Source organism: Lepidochelys kempii, chromosome 6 (assembly GCF_965140285.1).
Source record: "Lepidochelys kempii isolate rLepKem1 chromosome 6, rLepKem1.hap1, whole genome shotgun sequence".
In the NCBI taxonomy this organism is placed as follows: Eukaryota; Metazoa; Chordata; order Testudines; family Cheloniidae; genus Lepidochelys; species Lepidochelys kempii.
In genome coordinates this window covers 4,090,487-4,112,747 of record NC_136385.1, presented here as the reverse complement: position 1 = coordinate 4,112,747, position 22,261 = coordinate 4,090,487, and the positions used below count along the sequence as shown (strand labels likewise).

The 22,261-nt window shown below is 50.6% G+C and overlaps 1 pseudogene; it reads left to right on the top strand.

Annotated features, from left to right (window-relative positions):
• Positions 1-14,514: 14,514 nt before the first annotated feature.
• LOC140912547 (olfactory receptor 5G9-like) lies at positions 14,515-15,062 on the top strand (annotated as a pseudogene).
• Positions 15,063-22,261: the final 7,199 nt, after the last annotated feature.

Below are 22,261 nucleotides of genomic sequence, written 5' to 3'. Positions count from 1 at the left end.
GGTCCCCAGACCACAGCTCCAGAGACCTTGGTAGGATGGATGGATTTCATGGCCGGATGCCTGCTGGCTCTTCAATCCTTGCCCTTAGCAGTTCTCTGTGCAGGGCCTGGTACCCAGCAGAGTTTGGAACAGCCGAACTGCAATGGGTTGGAGGTAGGATACCCGGGAGAGTCCAGGCAGCAAAGCAGAGCATGAGGAGAAGAGGGAAGGCTGGGATCAGCCACAGAGGGGTAACACAATCCCCTCTGGAGGGAAAGGAGTCCTCCCTAAGAGTTTGTGGTGTTCCCCCCCAACCCCACCCTGACCGGGCCTGTTCCCAGCTCTGCTCACCCCTCCCCTACGCTCAGAAGCTCCATCAAACCGAGGGAGCAGGTACCAGAGGCCACTCCTGCTCCTGGGACAGAGAAGTAGGATCATGACCTACCCGAAAGTGGGTGGTGTCCGGCCCAATGCCCATGGTGAAGATGGTGTAGAGTAGAGCCCGCAGGAGGCGTGACTCCAGCTCCAGGGCAAGTGGCGGCTTCAGTTTGCTGGCAGGAGAGAGGACATGCTATGCACATGACCCTCCTCCACTGCAATGATCCCTCCCTATGGCCACTGTCACGTTACGGGAGTGAAATCACCCCCCAGCCAGGAAAGAGGGGATGTTTCCACCTACTCTGCTGGGGGATGCAAACAGCCACGGCTGGGGGTAATGTAGGCTGGAGAGGATCTGGGTTACCGTCTCTGGACCTGATCAGCACCAGGGTTAGGGAAGCTGGATGGGAGGGTCCTGGTACCTCAGGCTGCAAACCGCAGCCACAGAGCTGGAGACGATGGAGCTCAGCTCAGACACCATGGGCAGATTTTCAATCAGCTCCTGACAGACCCCAAGAAGATAAAACCCCATGTGAGACTCAGCGCAGACCCTCAGGTGCTTCCCCGGGAGGAGGCCACAGTGCACTGCAGAAACAGTCAGTGTCACCCCCATCCGCAACCAGCTGGGCCCCTCCTTCCTCCCATCCATCAAACTTACCCCTTCCTTCCCCCTCTCCCACCCAATTCCTCCCTCCCCTCAGCCTCAGCTGCCCCCCCGGCCTTACAATTCCCCCACTGCCACCTCCCCATCAGTGTCAGAGTCAGAATTTCCCCCTTCCCTGCTCCCCAGCCCTCAGTCCCAGGAACCCCTGTGCTCTGCTCCCCACTCCAGCCCCACTAACTCTTCCTCCCATGTCTGGCTTCCTCACCCCAGGGGCCAGGCACAGGGTCCCACTCACCGCAATGCTCTCCACGAGGGCAGCTTTGGAGAACTGTGGCTCCAGAGTGTCCCGCCCCTGCTGCTGTGCCGAGAAGCACAGACGTGGGACAGCATGGAGGAAGTGGAGCTGTTTGTCCCTGTCCTCCACCCACTAAGAGTGGGATTGGTAGAGACAGAGAGAGAGATGGTTAGGTAGGGACCTCCCCACCCCACCTACACCAGCTCCAGGGCTCAGGAGCCCCATGGAGTTGGACAGGGAAAGCCGCCCTGCTTCCCCAAACCAGTGTCGCCCTGCACAGACGGGGTTGTAACTGGGACAATGTCTGCGGGGAGCGGACACCTTGGCCTGCGAGAGACAAACATCCCCACTTTGGGGTACCAGATAACAGGAGAGAAGTTCCCCCCATTGAGGGTCACGGATTCTCTGGGACAAGACCCCCCTGTGTGGGTGGGGATGGAACAAGGGGCAGGACAGACTCGGGGGCAGTGCAGATAGAAGATTTTTCTACCTCAGCTCTGATCCTGGAGGTGCTGCTGGATGACCCTGATGGTATCTTGTTCAGGGGACACATCCTCCTCCGCCTCATCTCCACCTCCTCCAGCAGGGCACTGAGGGTCTCTGCACCAGGGAGAGAAGGAGAAAGGGTCATTTGTGCTGATGCTGTGGGAATGCAGGGTAGAGAAATGGCTCAATGTCCCCCCTCCTCTTCAAGGAACCCCACGGCATCGAGGGCCCCACCCTGTCCCTCCCAGAGACGCCCGCAGCCCCATCAGCCTCAGGGCCCCGTGGCCATCAGCCCCCATCCCAACATCATCAGGGGAGGCTGGAGCTCCCCTGACACTGCCCAGCATCCCCTGCCACCGGATGTGGCTGGGCCACTCCCACTGGTGTCAGTGGGGCTCCTGTGGCTCAGTCCTGGCACCTTGGGGAGCCAATGGGCGCAGGGTATTACTAGTCCCCCACCACCACTGTCCTCCCCTGTTCCCCTGGGTGTCCCCTCACCGCAAAGAGGGAGCCTTGAGCCTCAGGGCTCTCAGACCCCACGGAGCAGCTGCTGGCCCCTCGGGATTAGGCGGAGCTGCTGGTCCCCATGCCAGAGTCGCCCAGCTCCTGCTCTGGGCTGGCTGGGGGCTCCTCAGTGGCCAGGCTGGTGGATGGCTCTGGCTGGGCACTGGGGTGCAGCTCCTGGCTCCTCTGCTTCCTGTAAAGGAAGCCGCAGAGCCGCCTTGCCCAGACCCCGCCTGCTCCTGTGTCCTTCCCGCAGAGCATCACCCTGGGCCACCTCCATTTGGGACCAGAAGGTGCCTCAGGGTATGATAAGGGAGCTGGTGTCTTCCTCCTCCTCCAGAAAGCCAGGGAGCTCCTCCTCCTCGCCTGGCCACTGGCCTCTTCCCCGCCCGCGGGGACAGAGGGGCCGCTCTCCTCCTGGGCAAGCCGGCCGCTGCTCCCTACCAGCTCCGGAGCCACCAGCCCGGCCTTCCTCCTCAGCATCCGCCTCAGCCGCTGCATCCTGGGAATGAGTGGGGAGCAGCCATGAGTCTGGGCTCAAGACAGCCGCTCATTAACGTGCCTGCCTGCACCCTGCCAACCTCCGATTGCTGAGGCACTTTCTCCTCACCACACACCCCACCCCAGGGAATGGGGGCTGCAGTTCACACCCACTGGCAGCAGCTCACAGCACAGGCTGCTCCCAACGTTCCCTCTCACCACTGTGGCCCTGTGACACTGGGAGAGTCTCGTCCTTTCAGATCAGTGGGGCTCTCCGTTAGTTTGGAGAAGTAGCTCCCTCCACCCCTCCAGGCCCCGCTCCCTCCCAGGCCAGAGAAAGAGCAGCACCCAGATAGTCTTCAGCGAAAGTTCGCAAGGTGCCAATCCTAGGAGGCAGGAGTGGCCCTCAGTTCCCACTGATTTCACTGATTGAAGGGTGGGTGTTCAGCGCCTGGCAGGTTCTGCTCTCCCCAAAGACTCTCAACATGGGGAAAAATCTCCTGCAAGGGAAGGGCTGGGAGCCCTCTTGCTGGGCCATTCCCCCCACACTGAGGATGGCTCTGGAGCACTCCACTCCCTTGCTCTAGATGGGATGGAGATGGGTGGCAAATGCTCACAGATTGTTGGTAATTTGCCCTCCTCCTCGATCTCCCACACCCAGGTGGGCTGGAAAGGGTGCTGCCCAATGCCCTGCCAGCAGGGCATGGGGTAGAAGCCTGGAGATCGAAAGTGGCTGTGTAAACAAGACAATGTTTTATTCTCAGGGGATGGATAAACTCAGCCTAGCAGCCGGGTGTTCACAACACTGACTGACGGCCAGCAGGACACCTCCCATCTCCATGTCTCCTCATACCTCACGCAAGTTCCTGAAGCGTGACGACCCATGGGCTGTAGGGGAGTGTCCCCAGCCCCACTGATGGAAACAGAGGCCTTGTCAGGAGAAGCCACTGCCTCAGGGTCACACTGGGAGTCATGGATAGAGCCGGGGATGGAGCACAGGAGAAAAAACTACGTGTGAGGGGATGGATCTACTGGTTCATAAATCTAGAAACATGTGGAGACCAGAACGTATCATTTCAGTTCACTAACCACACTTCAAATTTCCTTTGTTTAAGAAATCCGTTTGAAATGCAAAATATTTAGATTCAACTTTTTTTCTGATGCTTCCTTTTTTAGCTCCAGCATGACCTTGGTGAGTGACCAAAGAGAGGTCACTTCTTTTCACTCTCCCTCTGTATCATGGGGATGGAGAAAATTCTCTAAGTCCTAGCAGGCAAGAGATTAGAGCACGTCAGATGTGTTAGAGCCCTTGTGCTCGAAAGGACAATGAGTGACGGTTGTTTGGGGCAAGAATCCCGATGGAGTTGATAGTTGTCCCCCATCCAAAGCCAATAACACATCTCTGCATCTGCAATCATGAGTTAGACATTCTCAGCACCCCTCTGTCTCCCGCAGCCCTCAGGTGTTCCTTGGATTATGGAGGCTTGATTGCTAAGAGGACTGGATTTTTTTTACTGGCTTCCTGGGGGTCCCTAGCCAATGAGGGTCTCAGTCTGGCCTCCGAGGCCCACACCCTGAGATACTAAAGATCAGGATGGACTGATTTCACTCCAAGCCTTTTGTATATGTATTTTTGAATTATTTTCCTAATGAAAGATTGATTCTCATGAAATTCGTAGAGCTGGCAGACGACAGAACAAGGAGCAATGATCTCAAGTTGCAGTGTGGAAGGCTTGGATATTAGGAAAACCTTTTTCCCTGGGAGGGTGGGGATGCCTTTGAATCTGCTAGGATAGAGTCCCCCATCTTTTACTTAGAGCCTATATTTTTTCTTACCTTCTACACAGATGATGATTTCTTTCCACACAATCAATACAGTAATGAAAACAATCCCAGAGAATCTCCTGCACACCAGCCGTCTCTTGGTCCTCACCGAGAGACCGCGAGATGGAGGCTTGCTGCAGCAAGGCTACAGGGGTCTCCGAGGTTCCCCCTGACCCGCATCCCTGTCCTGCCGGGCTGTTGTCAAGGGAGTTCTGTGGGGTCACACCCGCCTCATCATCTTTGCCCAATAGGCTGAGTTCCTGCCAAAGGCCTTTGTGAAGTCACTGCCACACTCACCTTTCCCTTGCAGGCCTGATGTCTGCCCCTGGCCAGCCTGGCTGGATGTTTGAGCTGCACCCTGGATCACACCACTTGCTCATTATTGATTCTGGGGAGCAAGCAGGCCACCCAGTAAAACAGCAGAGTCTATGCCTCACCCCACACTGAGTTTTTCATACAGATATAGATTGTAAAACTATTTCATCTCCTAATCCATCCTCTGTTTCATCGGCTATGAAATTTCACACGTTTACCACCATATTAAGCCCAAATTGCTTGTAATTTATGAAAAGGTGGCATGTCACCTTCCAGAATGATAACCAGTTGATGTGATGATACCAGGAAAAAGAGAATCCACCTCTTCCCTGGGTAATTTGTTCCAGGGGTTAGTCTCCCTCACTGTCAAAAATGTGTGCCTTATGTCTCATTTGAATTTCTCTGACTTCAACTGACAGCCGTTGGTTCCTGTTTTGCCTTTCTTGGCTAGATTGACGTAGCCCTGTCCCATGAAATCCAATCTCCCCGTCCTGCTGGAATCCCCCCAGCCAGGAGAACCCAGTAGGGTCCTCCTAGCTGTTTGTCTGCTGGGCTGGGGATATCAGACACACCAGAGGCATGCAGAAGAGAGTGCACTGCATCAGCCCTGTGTTGGGCTCAGGCGTTTGTCCTTGGCAACTTCTGCTCCATCCACATCTCTGGGTGCCTGGGCTTGGGGCTTCTGCCCGGCATGTGCAGCTGGGGCTCAGGGCTTCCCTTGCACTTCCTTCTGGGGCTCAGGGCTCCATTTTTAAGGATGCCACCAAATTGGCCCTTGTCTTAATTTGCCAGGGACTAGTAGGTAGGAGCCCCCAGCTGAGGTGCTCTCAGAAGCAGGGACCCTCTCACACATCTTAGAACCTCCTCTAACTTCAGAAAGATTCTTGGCTGCTGCCCTCAGAGCCCAGGTCTGAAGGAAGCATGGAAGTGAGTGTGGCAATGTTTTGACCCCCCCAGAACAACCTCTGAACTCCCCCACGATCCCATTTTGGTCGGGACCCCCACCAAACGAAATGTCATTGAGATGGATGTGTTCCCAAGGAATGTGTCAATTTCAAGGAATCAACATTTCCCAGTTGAAAACAAATGCTCTCCTGGAAAACTTTCAATTTTTTTTCAGTGTCGTGGCCATCTTAGTCTGTATCAGCAAAAACAATGAGGAGTCCTTGGGGCACCTTAGAGACTAACAAATTTATTTGGGCATAAGCTTTCATGGACTAGAACCCACTTCATCACATGCATGGAGTGGAAAATACAGTAGCAGGTATAAATACACATCACATGAAAGGATGGGCATTGCCTTACCAAGTGGGAGGTCAGTCTAATGAGACAATTGAATTAAGAGTAGGATACCAAGGAAGGAAAAAACACTTTTGTCGTGGTAATGTGGGAGGCCCATTTCAAACAGTTGATAAGAAGGTGTGAGTAAGAGTAGGGGAAAATTAGTATGGGGGAAGTTAGGACTCTTGGCTGCAGAATTTTATTTCATTTTTTAATGAGATTGCGTCTTTTAGGTTGTGTGGCACACAAGCAGAGAAGTTTGCAAGACATTGCAAACTTCCAGCAAGAACAATAACACACAAGAGCCCCAAAATCAGAGGGAGAGAATGTAAGCTACCGCCTATAACAGAGAGGCACAAGTCTCTGGGTACCTGCTGACTGACTGCTGCTAAGCCCCCACTGAGCTGTCTAGCATGCAAGTAGGTCCAGGAACCATGCCCAAAACGTAAAGTCGCAGTATTCAATTTTAACACAACCACAAATACACCAGAGCATCCAAATTTTCTGTTTTACAAGGTCGATCCTTGTTTTGGAACACTGGTTTCTAAACATGCCATGGGGAATTTGAATCAAATTTCAGCTACTAATTAGCATGTGTGTGGAACAATCACTAATGTGCATTCGGTGTTATGTTGTTGGTTTCTTTAGGAAATTTGGGGAAACAGGAGCACTGGGAAAGCCTATTTCCCTCCCCACACACACACACTCTCACACTGCATATTTGCTGCCCACTGGTGCTGCCTGAGCAGTAGCATTGTGACATCAGAGATAATCCACCACTCAGCGCTCCCTGCCTCCAGCTCCTTGTCACACCTGGGGAGAATGACTAGCCCCCTGGCTGCCATGGCAACAGCTACCTGTGACAACTGCTTGTCCCCTTATGACCAGAACATCATCACAGAAAGGAAGTTTGTAATGAAACAGGACCAGATTTGGATAAGCAGGACAGCTGCCTGCTGTGCTCATTTGGGTTTGTACTGTGGTACGGTACAGTGTTTCTTCTCAAAGGACAATTGTTTGCTACTTTTCTTAGTAAGTGCTAGGTGAAAATAAGATGCGAAATTCATGCTCTTTTTCTTGGATATTGTTTATCTGCTTCTTACACATTCAGGGTTATAGCTTAGCACTTTCACGGAAACTCAAGTTGCATAAAATGAGTTTTGTTTTAATACAGTTTAATTTAATTACTTTCAATACTGTGTTCAGCACAGCACTGAGTGGTGAAAAGGGAGCTTCACAAAGATAAGGATGACAATAAAATATATACTGAAAACAACAGATGATTAAGAGGTTCATTGTTTAAACAGCACTTATATAATAGTTTTTCTTTCTATTAAAAAACCTAAGGAAATTAAGATCTCAGGAGGTCATCTAGTCCAACCCCCTTGCTCAAAGCAGGACCAATCCCCAATTTTTTGCCCCCGATCCCTAAATGGCCCCCTCAAAGATTGAACTCACAACCCTGGGTTTAGCAGGCCAATGCTCAAACCACTGAGCTATCCCTCCCCCTCATCTCTAGCAACATTCTTTTATGCCAGGGCTATATTCGGCCCATTGTGTCCAAAGCCATGACAAATCAAACCAGGTCACTGCAGGCGTGAGTCTATGAGCCTTGCTCACATTGACTAGCACTTACTCATAGCAGTGGCCCCAATAAGATCAAGTTCTACTCACTGCAAGTAAAGCAAGATCGGCTTAGGTTCTAAATAAACTAAAAGTGTTAATGGAACAAGACAGACAAGAAGGGGCTTTATCCCATACATAACAACATGTTAGAGCATCTCAAAACTAGAGGATCGATTCTGATTTCCTTACACTGAATAGCCCCTTACTGTGAGAGTGGTCTCATGGACTCCCACCTGCTGAAAAAGTGTGGGTAAGGGGATAAAAATCTGTCATTAAAAAGCCACAAAACTATGTTCAGGAAATAAGCAGAATCTCTTATTTAATCTGGAAGAAACAATGCAATCCTCAGAATGTTTTATGTCAATACAACATTAATATAAATCAGTATTGAACCTGATGGTGAAGTGAAATACAATTGGCCAGATTCTAAGCTAGTGTAAATCAGCATCACCCCATTGATGCCAAAGGGGCAGAAACCCCAGCTAATGTAACTTATGGAGTGCCACTTAAATCAATGTGGTTATATCTCCAGTGGGTGTAAATCATCTTTGCCCCATTGAAATCAATTCCATACGGCTAAATTGAGTGGAAATCCATCAACCTCAACAAAAAACTCACAGATACAGACTGAAATCAATGGCGCTCCAGCTCCAGTTGGTGTAAGCTAGCGTCACTACATTGCAATCAATGGGGCCAGATCCCCAGCAGGTGAAAATCAGCATTAGCTCCATTGGTGCTAATGCGTGAGACCCCAAAGTAAATAGGTGGAGCGCTACTGAACGCATTGGGCCAGAACCATAACTAGTCAAAATTGGTGTCATTCCATTGAAGTCAGTGGGGCTACACACCTTTACACAAGAAGAGGATCTGGCCCTTCTGACCATAGGCTTTCCCAAGGCACATAAATGAGTTACGGGCAAACGCCCCTTATTGGGGCAGCAGTCTGGCTTGTTCTATCCAGTTGGCAGATCATGTCCTTAACTTGTAACCTGGTGTAGATATGTAACCCACACACCGCCTGGGTGTGGTGCTCTGTCCCATCTGCTGGCACTGAGACCACTCAGAGAGAGTTTAATGAGTCTACCCTACATCCTTAGTCAAGAGCCATGTGGCTTTTAGCTCATGTGGTAGAGGCTCAAGTACTAAGCTGCAGAGGTCCCATGTTCCATCCCGCCCGCCGAAGACTGGGGCCTGTCGGTGTTACAGATGCACATCAAATTATCCACCCACAGGGGCAAGTGTGAATTGTCTGATGTTCATAGCTTCCCAACATTAACCTTAATCCTAACCATACCCCTGCAGAGTTTGGGGAAGTTCTGGGACAGACTCTTGTTCCATGACTGAACTAACCTGTAGAAGCTACCAGTTCCCCTCGGTCTCATAGAAACATGGGGATTGCCAGACAGGATCAGACACAAGGTCTATCTAGTCCAATAGCCTGTCTATGACTGTAGCTTATACCAGATTCTTCTAAGGAAAGCGGAAGAAGCTGATAGTAGGCAGATGTGGGATAATCTTCCCCCAACATTAGGTCACTGGAGAATGAAAATAGTGGTATATTAGGTGATGGTCTGTTTCCATCTTGGCATTTTGTCAGAGGCCCATGCAGTGGTTATTCTGACGTTGTTTAGTCATAGAATCATAGAATCACAGAATATCAGGGTTGGAAGGGACCCCAGAAGGTCATCTAGTCCAACCCCATGCTCAAAGCAGGACCAATTCCCAGTTAAATCATCCCAGCCAGGGCTTTGTCAAGCCTGACCTTAAAAACCTCTAAGGAAGGAGATTCTACCACCTCCCTAGGTAACGCATTCCAGTGTTTCACCACCCTCTTAGTGAAAAAGTTTTTCCTAATATCCAATCTAAACCTCCCCCACTGCAACTTAAGACCATTACTCCTCGTTCTGTCATCTGCTACCATTGAGAACAGTCTAGAGCCATCCTCTTTGGAACCCCCTTTCAGGTAGTTGAAAGCAGCTATCAAATCCCCCCCCCATTCTTCTCTTCTGCAGGCTAAACAATCCCAGCTCCCTCAGCCTCTCCTCATAACTCATGTGTTCCAGTCCCCTAATCATTTTTGTTGCCGGGTTGTGGACAAAGCTGACAAAGCAGACGATTCTTAGGGAGAACAGATTAAGGCTAATGTAGTGCCAATCTTTAAAAAAGGGAAGAAGGAGGATCCTGGGAACTACAGGCCAGTCAGCCTCACCTCAGTCCCTGGAAAAATCATGGAGCAGGTCCTCAAAGAATCAATCCTGAAGCACTTGCATGAGAGGAAAGTGATCAGGAACAGCCAGCATGGATTCACCAAGGGAAGGTCATGCCTGACTAATCTAATCGCCTTTTATGATGAGATTACTGGTTCTGTGGATGAAGGGAAAACAGTGGATATATTGTTTCTTCACTTTAGCAAAGCTTTTGACACGGTCTCACACAGTATTCTTGTCAGTAAGTTAAGGAAGTATGGGCTGGATGAATGCACTACAAGGTGGGTAGAAAGCTGGCTAGATTGTCGGGCTCAACGGGTAGTGATCAATGGCTCCATGTCTAGTTGGCAGCCGGTATCAAGTGGAGTGCCCCAAGGGTTGGTCCTGGGGCCGGTTTTGTTCAATATCTTCATAAATGATCTGGAGGATAGTGTGGATTGCACTCTCAGTAAACTTGCGGATGATACTAAACTGGGAGGAGTGGTAGATACGCTGGAGGGGAGGGATAGGATACAGAAGGACCTAGACAAATTGGAAGATTGGGCCAAAAGAAATCTGATGAGGTTCAATAAGGATAAGTGCAGGGTCCTGCACTTAGGACGAAAGAACCCAATGCACAGCTACAGACTAGGGACCGAATGGCTAGGCAGCAGTTCGGCGGAAAAGGACCTAGGGGTGACAGTGGACGAGAAGCTGGATATGAGTCAGCAGTGTGCCCTTGTTGCCAAGAAGGCCAATGGCATTTTGGGATGTATAAGTAGGGGCATAGCGAGCAGATCGAGGGACGTGATCGTTCCCCTCTATTCGACATTGGTGAGACCTCATCTGGAGTACTGTGTCCAGTTTTGGGCCCCACACTACAAGAAGGATGTGGATAAATTGGAGAGAGTCCAGCGAAGGGCAACAAAAATGATTAGGGGTCTGGAACACATGACTTATGAGGAGAGGCTGAGGGAGCTGGGATTGTTTAGCATGATTCTAACCCTCCCTGATTTTGTATAGGTCCATATCTGAGTCTGCACTGGGATCAGAGTGAACTTCACATGATCTATGAGTTTGATGGAAATATTTTCCACATACCAGGCCCTGAGTTCTCTCTCTGATCCCACAGGATTGACATGTACTGTTCTCTGCAGTCCTGGCCTCCTTACAATTCTGTCACAGTAGTGCTAGAATTGAGATTGTGTGATCTTAGCACACCAGGAGTTGAGCACAGTCTAACAAAAGAGAATATAAAAGAGATGGACCTGTATATTTAACAGCGTCCTCTCGTGAGATGCAATTTCAGAACAGCTCAGGTATTTGTATGATTTCAGCATCCTTTTACCTGAGTTTTAATCTACAGAGGGCATCCAACCCAAAGCACTAATGGTAACTGCAATTCACCTTTAAATCAAGAATAAGAGGCCTGTGATTTATAAACAGAATCTCTTGAGGTCTAGCCTTACTGAGTACAACAAACTGCAGACACCCTCTAAGTAGAATGCTGGAAGTGTGCTACTCCCATAATAACCTAGTGGTCAGTGGATTGAAACCAGGGTCAGCTAGCCCTGGCCTGTTTATTATTTATGGGTATAAAATGTCTATGACTAAAGTTAGTCTGGAAAGTGGAAGAAAGTTTCTAACCATCAGAGGAGGGAGGTTCAGGAACAGCCTCCCACTAGAATTAGTGGAGTTATACAACAATTTAAAGTGGAGCTGAATAAGTTTATGAATGGGATTATATCATATTGCTGCCTGCAACAGCAGTAGACTGGACTCCATGACCTCGGGGGGTCACTTCCTGTCCTATGTTGCTCTTGGGATTGCCAATATTAACGAGCCTGCATTATGCACAATTATTTTTGTGCAATTCAAAGAAATAGTGCTACCCGAAAAATCGGATGGTGACCCAGAGAACTTGCCACCTCTCTCACAGCTGTTTATTGATTTTTTTAAAAAATCAGTAACTACATTTATTGAGAAAATATCTTCCTGTATATCATCCTTCTAAAGGCGTCCTTCACTCCATGTTTCTAAGGCTGTAGATCAGAGGGTTCAGCATAGGGAACACAGAGATGACGTTGTCTTGGTCCAAGGTGTAGCCAGAACTGGGTCGTAAATACATAAAATCAGAGTACTGTAGAAGGTAGTGACAGCTGTCAGGTGAGAGGCAAAAGTACAGAAAGGTTTCAGTGGATCTTCAGGATGGTGTGTTAAGAAGACAGCCTGAAACATAAGGCCATGTTTCAGAGTCCTGGTGTGAGGCCTAAAGCCTGAGCTAAAGTAACCAAAACTTTGCAGATCTAAAGCAAAGCCAAGCTGTGAGCAAGAGGCAGGCCCCGTTCACAGAATCTGGCAAGAACAGGGTTGATATTGCAGAATCACACGTGCTTAAGTAGTGCTAGGCACAAGTATATATGCGCCAGCACATTCCAGAAAGGCGGTACCAGAACACCTCGATACCAAACACATGCCCCAGAGATAACAGGAGCACGCTGTCCCATCCTAAGGATAAGGTCAGGATGACAGCATGATGGATAGAGATGTTTTAATCAAACCAACATGTACAAGGTAATGGGCAGCCCTTGGATCCGTCAATGGGTGGCACCCTAATACGTCACAGGTTGTCATTCTGATACGTCAGGGGCAATATGTCACTTGTTTGTATTTGTGTTTAAAGATGTATCTCAGAGGGAGTGTCTTTGGCCAGCCTAGCGAGCAGTGGAGAGTCCCACCAGTGACTGAGTTGCGTCCATTGACACAAGCATACAGGTCTGACTATCCATCCAGATGCTATTACTGTGCTCTATTGACAGTAAACCTGGCCAGGTGCCTTCACTGAAAATTGAGTCTGTGGATTTCTTGGGCTGTTTCATTGTGGTCTGCTATCTCCACAGAGCTGGGACAGCACACTGAACGAACACACACGCAGCCAACATCGTACCCCAGATGGCGACGAGGCTGTACATATAAGAGACTATCTAGAACAACTAGCATAGTAATCTTGACAAATATAGTTGACAAAGGGAAATGAATAACATCATTGCGTTGTGTATGTCAGAGCAGGACAGCTTAAGGATGGGGAGGGATGTCAGAGAAGAAATGATTGCTGACCCTGGGGTGAGAGAAAGACAAGCTGAATATACAAATTGTTCGGGCCGTTGAATTCACAAAGACACAACGACTATCAGCACTCAGAGTTTCCTGGACATGATGACCCTCTAGAGCAAGGGGTTACAGATGACTGTGAAGTGGTGAGAGGCCATGGTGTCCAGGAGGCATCATTCATTGGTCACAAAGGCACAGACAAAGAAAAATTGCACAGCTCACTCAGGGAATGAAATGATTCTATTATTCTCTGCTACAGAAGTCATGAGCACCTTAGGTGCAATGACAGAGGAATAACCAACATCTACAATGGACAGATTACTGAGGAAGAAGTACATAGGGGTGTGAAGATGGCGTCAATCCTGATTAAAACAGTCATCCCAAGATTCCCTACCAGTGTGATAACATAGCTCAGTAGGAATAACATGAAGAGTGGGACCTGCAGCTCTGGGTGGTCCATGAATCCCAGAAAAATCAATTGTGTCACCATGGTATGAGGCGGCATAGGTGGGAAATCTAAATTTGCAAATAAACTGGAGCCAAAAAGGGAGCATGTGTAGATTCCCTGTAACAACTCTGACTGCTCCTGTGAAATAGTGTGTCTTGGGGAATGTATTATGGGTTATGCACACCCTTCCCCCTGGAGCTGGTGCACTGTCTCCTTACAGAAACACAGCACACTGTGCATTGTTTTGCATTCAATTAAATATGTGCAGAGATTCCGCCACAATACGAGAGACTGTCCAAATCTGAATTGTTCCCATGCCAGAAATGTCCCTTAGGGCACAGGGCTTTGCCATCCATGTCTCTTTTGCTCACCCTCTCTGTTGTTAAATCAGATTAGTTTGGAAAGGAGGTAAATCATCTCTTGTAAATGTATAGACAATAACAAATGGTGTAGAACATTTTCATTTACACTGGTTTTGTCTTCTGGCTCCCATCAGTGTCAGTGGGAGTTGATGGCACTTGGCACCACTGAAACTCAAAGCAAAAGTCCTACAAAGGATCTGTGTCTAACGTTGGGAATCCCCAGCAGAAAGATGTTGCAGGTCTAATATGTACCTGTAGAGACATTCATGTCATGTCATTCATGTCATGATACATTGATAGGAGATTATTTGCCTCCCTTCTAAACTAAACACTCCCAATCTATATATCTCTTATTTTATAGAAGATTTGACCCACTGGATGGTTTCATGCATATTAACACAGAGTATAAAATATTTCTGTAGCTAGAACATATCCTATCTCTAATGGAAAGCATGTGGGTAATACAAAGAGAACATTCCCTAGGATTGTCCTTTGATGTATTATTTTTGTTCTTATGAAATGGTGTATAATCACAGGGATTATGAGGGATCTGTACTCAGTACTTTATTGGCCCCTGATTAATTGTAATCCTTATTTTTATTTTTCACCAGCAGAGGAGAGAGTTTCTGGAAGAAATGGCAGAGAGAAATCACACCACGGTGACAGAGTTGATTTTTGTAGGATTCAGATGTTCATCCAGATCTACAGACCCCCTCTTTATTTTGTTCCTAGTGATGTATGTGGTCAGCCTGATGGGGAATCTTGGGATGATAGCTTAATCATGGTTGAAACCCAACTTCATACCCCCATGTACATTTTCCTAAGCCAGATGTCCATTGTAGATATTGGATATTCCACAGCTATAGCTCCCAGGCTGCTCATGACCTTGGTAGCAGAGACGAGAACCATTCCTTTCATTGAGTGTGTGGCACAACTATTCTTCGTCTGTTTCTTTGTGACCAGTGAAAGTTGCCTACTGGCTGTGATTGCTTATGACCGCTTCAAAGCTATCTGTAATCCACTGCTCTACAGAACCATTATGTCCAAGAGACACTGTGTCCTGTTGGTGGCTGGCACATATGTCTGTGGCTCTGTGAATTCAATTGTGCAAACTCTATTTATATTCAGTCTGTCCTCGAGCAGAGGCAACGAGTCCCCATTTCTTTCAAAGGTATCCATGTAATCTGGGTATTGATCAGGATGCTGGGTGTCCGAGTCAAGAAGGTGGAGTAAGTCCAGGGGCGGAAGCTGGTTCAAATAACCCCTGACTTTTTCAGTCATTTCCATTGCACAACTCCAGCAGGGATATCATCGGGCTAGACTTATGTAGTGAGGTCATTGTTCACACCTGGTGTGGTGTGTCCCTGTTGCATACAGGCCACTTACTTGCAGAGAGCCTGCTTTTCTCCAAAAAGTTGCACCACCTAATGTCACGTGCTGCATCCAATAATTAGGCCCAGAGGTTAGAGCGTAGGTTGCAGTGAGGTGCAGGATTGCGCCTAGGCTGATAGTGGTGCTAGAATCAAGGTCCAGGTCCAAACCAAGATCAGAGTCCATCAAAAAAGCAGAAGGAGAACCAGAGCCAGAGTCTAAATCCCTGCCAAAGGTCATAGCCGGATAGTCAGAGAGCAAAGATCAGCCAAGTCAATGCAAGCCAGAGTCCAGATACAGGCCGAGGGTCAAAGCCGGGTAGCCAAAGTCCGAGTGCTTGAGGAAGATCAGGAGGAGAAGTCAATGCTGGAGTGGGTTGGTGGAGGGCCTGGAGCGGGGCTAGAGAAGGGCAAGGAGTATATGGAACCAGGATGGGTAGCCAACATCTGGAGCTAAGAAGGGTCACGCCAAAGTCATAATCAGAGACCGGAGCCAAAGGTCAAGCCAGAGTCAACAGTGAAGAACCGGAGGGCAGAGCAGGACAGGGTGGTGCATGCAGGCGGGAACCAGGATGACTTACAGGTTCTCCTAGGCCCTGCCCAGCTGGATCCCTAGAGTCCCCTCATTGCGGGGGGTCTCTCTTTCTAGGAATAGAAGAAGGAGAGCAAGATGACAAAGATGTCTCTGACCCTAGGATCCAAGCCAAGGGGAGCTACCACCCAGGCATTGTGCTAGGACCCCATAAACCTCCCTGTTCATTTCACACTCAGAGACTCCCCCAGCAGGAGGGGAGAATAAAGGGCAGAACCTGAAGTTGCCTCTCAGGGAAAGGGACTAGCCTGGGACCCAGTCCAGTTCCCAGATCTACCCCCAGGAGTGTGTGACCAGGATCTCAGCCCTTCCTCTGTGTCTCAGACCCCACCTGCCAGATGGGGAGAATCCTATCTTGCCCCAAGGTGTTAGGGGGCAGTTTCCTTTGTGGATGGGAAGGGTTCAGATACCAGGTGAGTGGCTTGGGCCTCAGGTGGGGGATAGTCAGACATTCACTGCAACGGGGTGATATGGGCCATGGGGAGGTCTGAGCAGTGATAAGAGGGGAGGGGCTCCACATCAGGCCACCCCTCCCAGACTGCAATGGTTACTGAGGATAACCCCTGGCCGTGAGGATGCTCTCATTTCTGGGCCAGCCCCACGGCCCTGATAGCTTGATGCTTCTGAAACTGGCCTCTGGGCATGGGGGAGGGACCGTATCTGGCCTGGCTCCAGCTCCAGGGATCTGGATGGGACATGGTGACAAGAGCGAGGTGCTCGGCCTGGGTTTCTCTCAGTGCTGTGGGGTTTATGCCCACTCCTCCCAGGTGTTGTCCCCCAGGCCCAGTGAGAAATAGCAGTACCTGCGGCAGGGAGTGGGAGCTTCTGGACGTGGGAAGCGGGAGCCCTTCAAGGCTGTCCCACTCAGCACAGCCCCTGCAGTGATTTGGGAACCTGACGCAAGCACTGGATATAGAAGAGGTGGGCCATTATCATCGCTGTAACCTCCTCCTGCTGCAAGGGAACAAGAATCAGTCAGAGATTCTGACATGCATGGCAACAAAGGGCATTAACGGCAAAGGGAACCAGCAAAATTTCCACCCCAACCTTCCCCACTTCTCAGGGACAGATTCCCTAACCCGACGCCCAAGATGAAATCTTGTCTCCTCCCTAGGTGACCTCCAACCCCTCTCCCACCGTTGTGGAATGAACTCCTGTCCCCTTCCTCTCAGCCCCACCGGGAGAGCTGTTCTACCTTCCAAACCAGTCGGGGATTAAACTCCGCTCCCCAGAATCCCCTCAGCCTCCCTCTCCCCATCCAGCTGAGGGGCTGGAAGGCTCTGGGCAGTAGTGCTGTGGGGTGAGAGGACACCTTTCCCAAGGGCCCCACCCCTGTTGTTAAGATGATGCCTTGGACAGTAGCTGAGGGGAATGGGGCACTTCAGCAGCCTCTGCTGACTGACTCCTCCAGTTCTCTCAGAGCAGGTGGTGGCTGGGATAACATGATACTAGGGCCTGGAGGTGAAAGGCCCTGGGGGTCCCTCCCCAATTGATCCTTCTTTGGTTACCTCATTCTCTATCAGCTGGCCACCTTCCCCCTGAATGGAATCTGTCAGCACCAGCCCAGCCTGGATAACACAGAGCTGGGGGTCATGGATGGCCAGAAGCATCGCCTGGAGGAAAGATCTTTTCTGGCCTTCCATGAAGATCTCTCCAAAGACCTAAAACCAACAGCACCAGAGCCCCTGTCAATTGCCCAGAACCAGGCTCCAAATCCCTCTAGTATCTCACAAGGTGGATAAGAGACCTGGGGCAGCCAACCTTTGGGGTCCCATGGACCATGGAACCCCCCCTTCAGGAAGAGGTTGCAGGCACTGAGGAATAGCTCTTTCTGGAGCAGGATTCACCACAAGTGCCATGGCAGGCTGGGAACGTGTCTGTGCGCTCTGGATCCCAGCTCACAATGACAACAAAGGCCCCCTACTGCTCCCAGCAGCGCTATCTCCTGTGGCTCACCCGCTAGATGTAAGGGGCCTTTTTGATCTGCTTCCACTCCTGCTCCTCACCAACAATCCCACGAGCATTACATACGGTGCTGTAATAAATATAAAGGGAAGGGTAAACCCCTTTAAAATCCCTCCTGGCCAGAGGAGAAATCCTCTCACTTGTAAAGGGTTCAGAAGCTAAAGGTAACCTCGCTGGCACCTGACCAAAAGGACCAATGAGGAGACAAGATACTTTCAAAAGCTGGGAGGAGGGAGAAAAGCAAAGGGTCTGTGTCTGTCTGTGAGATGTGTTTGCTGGGGACAGAACAGGAATGGAGTCTTAGAATGTAGTAAATAATCTAGCTAGGTATGTGTTAGATTATGATTTCTTTAAATGGCTGAGAAAAGAACTGTGCTGAATAGAATGCCTATTTTTGTTTGTGTGTCTTTTTTGTAACTTAAGGTTTTGCCTAGAGGGATTCTCTATGTTTTGAACCTAATTACCCTGTAAGGTACCTACCATCCTGATTTTACAGAGGTGATTCCTTTTTACTTCTATTAAAAGTCTTCTTGTACGAAAACTGAATGCTTTTTCATTGTTCTCAGATCCAAGGGTTTGGGTCTGTGGTCACCTATGCAAATTGGTGAGGATTTTTACCAAACCTTCCCCAGGAAGTGGGGTGCAATTGTTGGGAGGATTTTGGGGGGAAAGATGTGTCCAAACTATGTTTTTTCAGGACCCAGATAAAGTTTGGTGGTGGCAGTGGAAGTCCAGGGGCAAAGGGTAAAATACTTTGTACCTTGGGGAAATTTTAACCTAAGCTGGTTAAAGTAAGCTAAGGAGGTTTTCATGCAGGTCCCCACATCTGTACCCGAGAGTTCAGAGTGGGGAAGGAACCTTGACAGGTGCCGTGATTCAGCCCAGAAAAGGAGATCAGTGTCCCTCACCTGACGCCCAGGGCAGGTGCAGGTCAGGTTCTGCTCCCTGACTCACTATGGTGCCTGGCAAACTCCACACCCTGCCTGTGCTTCCAGAGGTGCAGGGAATCCAACAAGGACCTGCTCCAGCACTTGCTGGTGTGAGCTTCCCAACTCACTGACCCAGGGGCTCCCCTCTCAGACACCAGGGTGTCAACCAGGGAGACAGTGAGCAGAGCCAGATCCCTGTAGATAGAATCCTCTGTTAACTCAACCCCCCAAGGGGATCCCTTTTATGCTACGTAACCATGGATCCATGCAACACACACAAGTTTGGACCATTAGCAAGGCTCCAACCCAACCCAGGGTCCTCAGACTCTTGCAGCTGAACACTCTCTGCTGGAAATAAGTATCCAAGAATATCAGGGTTGGAAGGGACCTCTGGAGTTGATCTCGTCCAACCCCCTACTCAAAGCAGGACCAACCACCGATTAAATCATCGAATGAATTTTTGCCCCAGGTCCCTAAATGGCTCCCTCAAGGATTGAACTTAGAACCCTAGGTTTAGCCGGCAATGCTCAAACCACTGAGCTATCCCTCCCCCTAGAGAACACACTCACTGCAGGGGGAGACAGCTCCACACCTGATCTACTGAAATGCACCGGCAGAGAGACCTTACCTCCCCCACCCTGGCCATGTTTCTGTATGCCAGGCACTCGGTGTCTTGGAGCCCATCCCGACACCACAGTTCGCTCTCCTCTCTGATGTTCAGCCCTGGGGGAGAAAGACACACCCATTGGGGAGGTTTGGCATCCGGCTTTAGTGCCTGTTTCCTTCTGTTCCCTTTGCTGGGTGAACACTGGCCGGGGTCCTCGTGGAATCCACGGCCCAGTGGACTCGCAGGGTCCCCACCAGGTGGTTTAGTACCTGAAGGGCGATTTGTCTCATTCATCACAGTAATCATGTGACCCTTACGGTCACTGTGCTCTGGGAGTGGGTGTCTGTTAATGGTAGCGTCTAATATTGAGAACCTCCCACACCCACTGACATCAGGATCTGACCCTCGCTGCCGAACTGGTGACATCCTACAAGCTTTGTGTCCGTCCCCTGCCCTCATGATGGCTCCTTCCCTCCATGTGTCTCAACAGCTCTGTTCCTGTCCCCTCACCAGCCGGCAGCCCCCTGGGTGGGCTGATTTCCCTGGACTGAGGGACAGAGCCAGGCTCTGAGGTAAAGCAGCCAATTTCCTTGGCATGTTCACCCCCTTCCTTTCTCCCTGAACTTGGGAGATGAGTGTGAGTCATCATCTAAGCTGGGGTCAGTCTCAGAGGAGGAGGCTTCTTTCTGTAGGGTCCCTTGGCCGGTAAGTGGAGGGCCCAAAACAGGAGCCTTCTTTCCACTGGGGTCCCTCTGCCCTGCTGCAGTTGGTCTAAGAGAAGAGACCTTAGTTCTATTGGTGTCCCAATGGCCAGCTGGAGCTAGTCTCCAAGGGACTCACTTCTACGGGGTCCCATTGCCCAGCTGGGTTTCTGACCCCTCCTCTGCAGCAGGAGCCTCTGCAGCCAATAGATCCCATCCCTGGCTTGCCCACTGATGTCGTTGGCTGGGTCAGACATGTAGAGACCTAGCTGCAGCACAAAATTGTCTGCCTTGGTGAAATCGGAGGAGGTCTGGCCGAAGGAGGAGAAGAGGGGAATCCATCAACATTCTGCCTTCAGCTCCCCAGCTCCTCTGGGCCAGAGCTCTGCTCCCATCCATCTGTACATGGTGCTGGGGGAGAGGAACTAGAGCCCTCTTTTTCTCTGCCCCCAAGGGAGCTTGGAGTAAAGGGACAAGGGACCTCTCTGAGCATGGGACCTCTCTGAGCACTCGCTGCCAGGATTTTCCAGAGTAACAAGGGCACTGAGGCCAGGCACAACTCTGCCAGCCAGTGGCCTATGGAACATCGCAGTCCCTTACGGAGCCAGGAGGGACCACTTAACCAGGGGACGAGGAATTTGACTCAAGCCCTGACTCTGCAGGATGCTGGGGTCAAAGGTCACTTACGTCAAATCCGGAGAGGGAGGTGGCGAATCGGAGTAGGGCAGCGTTGCTCCTTATGGCCCTGGCTCTCTCCTTGGTATTCCCGGAGATGAGCGAGATATGGACATGCTGCGGGAGAAGAAGGTGGGGAGGGTCAGCGGGCAGGCGTACGTGCTCTACAGACGAGCCTCTCCCACTCCACACGCGGCTGAGACCTTGTGCTCAGGGTGGAACATCTGACTCCTCATGTGGGGGTTCATGACACTGCCCACGTCTTGCTGAACACAAGCTGTCAGTGTCCCTCCAACCTGGGACAAAGCTCAGCCTTGGGGCTGGTGTATTTGCTCTGAACCCCTGATCCATGACTAGCCCATCAGGATCAAGGCACATGCCCTGTGTCCCCAGACCACAGCTCCAGAGACCTTGGTAGGATGGATGGATTTCATGGCCGGATGCCTGCTGGCTCTTCAATCCTTGCCCTTAGCAGTTCTCTGTGCAGGGCCTGGTACCCAGCAGAGTCTGGAACAGCCGAACTGCAATGGGTTGGAGGTAGGATACCCGGGAGAGTCCAGGCAGCAAAGCAGAGCATGAGGAGAAGAGGGAAGGCTGGGATCAGCCACAGAGGGGTAACACAATCCCCTCTGGAGGGAAAGGAGTCCTCCCTAAGAGTTTGTGGTGTTCCCCCCCAACCCCACCCTGACCGGGCCTGTTCCCAGCTCTGCTCACCCCTCCCCTACGCTCAGAAGCTCCATCAAACCGAGGGAGCAGGTACCAGAGGCCACTCCTGCTCCTGGGACAGAGAAGTAGGATCATGACCTACCCGAAAGTGGGTGGTGTCCGGCCCAATGCCCATGGTGAAGATGGTGTAGAGTAGAGCCCGCAGGAGGCGTGACTCCAGCTCCAGGGCAAGTGGTGGCTTCAGTTTGCTGGAGGGAGAGAGGAGCCCGTGTTATGTTATGCTTGGCACATGACCCTCCTCCCCTGCAATGATCCCCTCCCTATGGCCACTGTCACGTTACGGGAATGAAATCACCCCCCAGCCAGGGAAGAGGGGATGTTCCCACCTCCTCTGCTGGGGGATGACAACAGCCACGGCTGGGGGTAATCTAGGCTGGAGAGGATCTGGGGCTACCGGCTCTGGACCTGATCAGCACCAGGGTCAGGGAAGCTGGATGGGAGGGTCCTGGTATCTGAGGCTGCAAACTAGTCATGAAGCTGGAGACGATGGAGCTCAGCTCAGACTCCATGGGCAGATTTTCAATCAGCTCCTGACAGACGCCAAAAAGATAAAATCCCATGTGAGACTCAGTGCAGACCCTCAGGTGCTTCCCCGGGAGGAGGCCACAGTGCTCTGCAGAAACAGTCAGTGTCACCCCCATCCGCAACCAGCTGGGCCCCTCATTCCTCCCATCCATCAAACTTACCCCTTCCTTCCCCCTCTCCCATCCAATTCCTCCCTCCCCTCAGCCTCAGCTGCCCCCCCGGCCTTACAGTTCCCCCACTGCCACCTCCCCATCAGTGTCAGAGTCAGAATTTCCCCCTTCCCTGCTCCCCA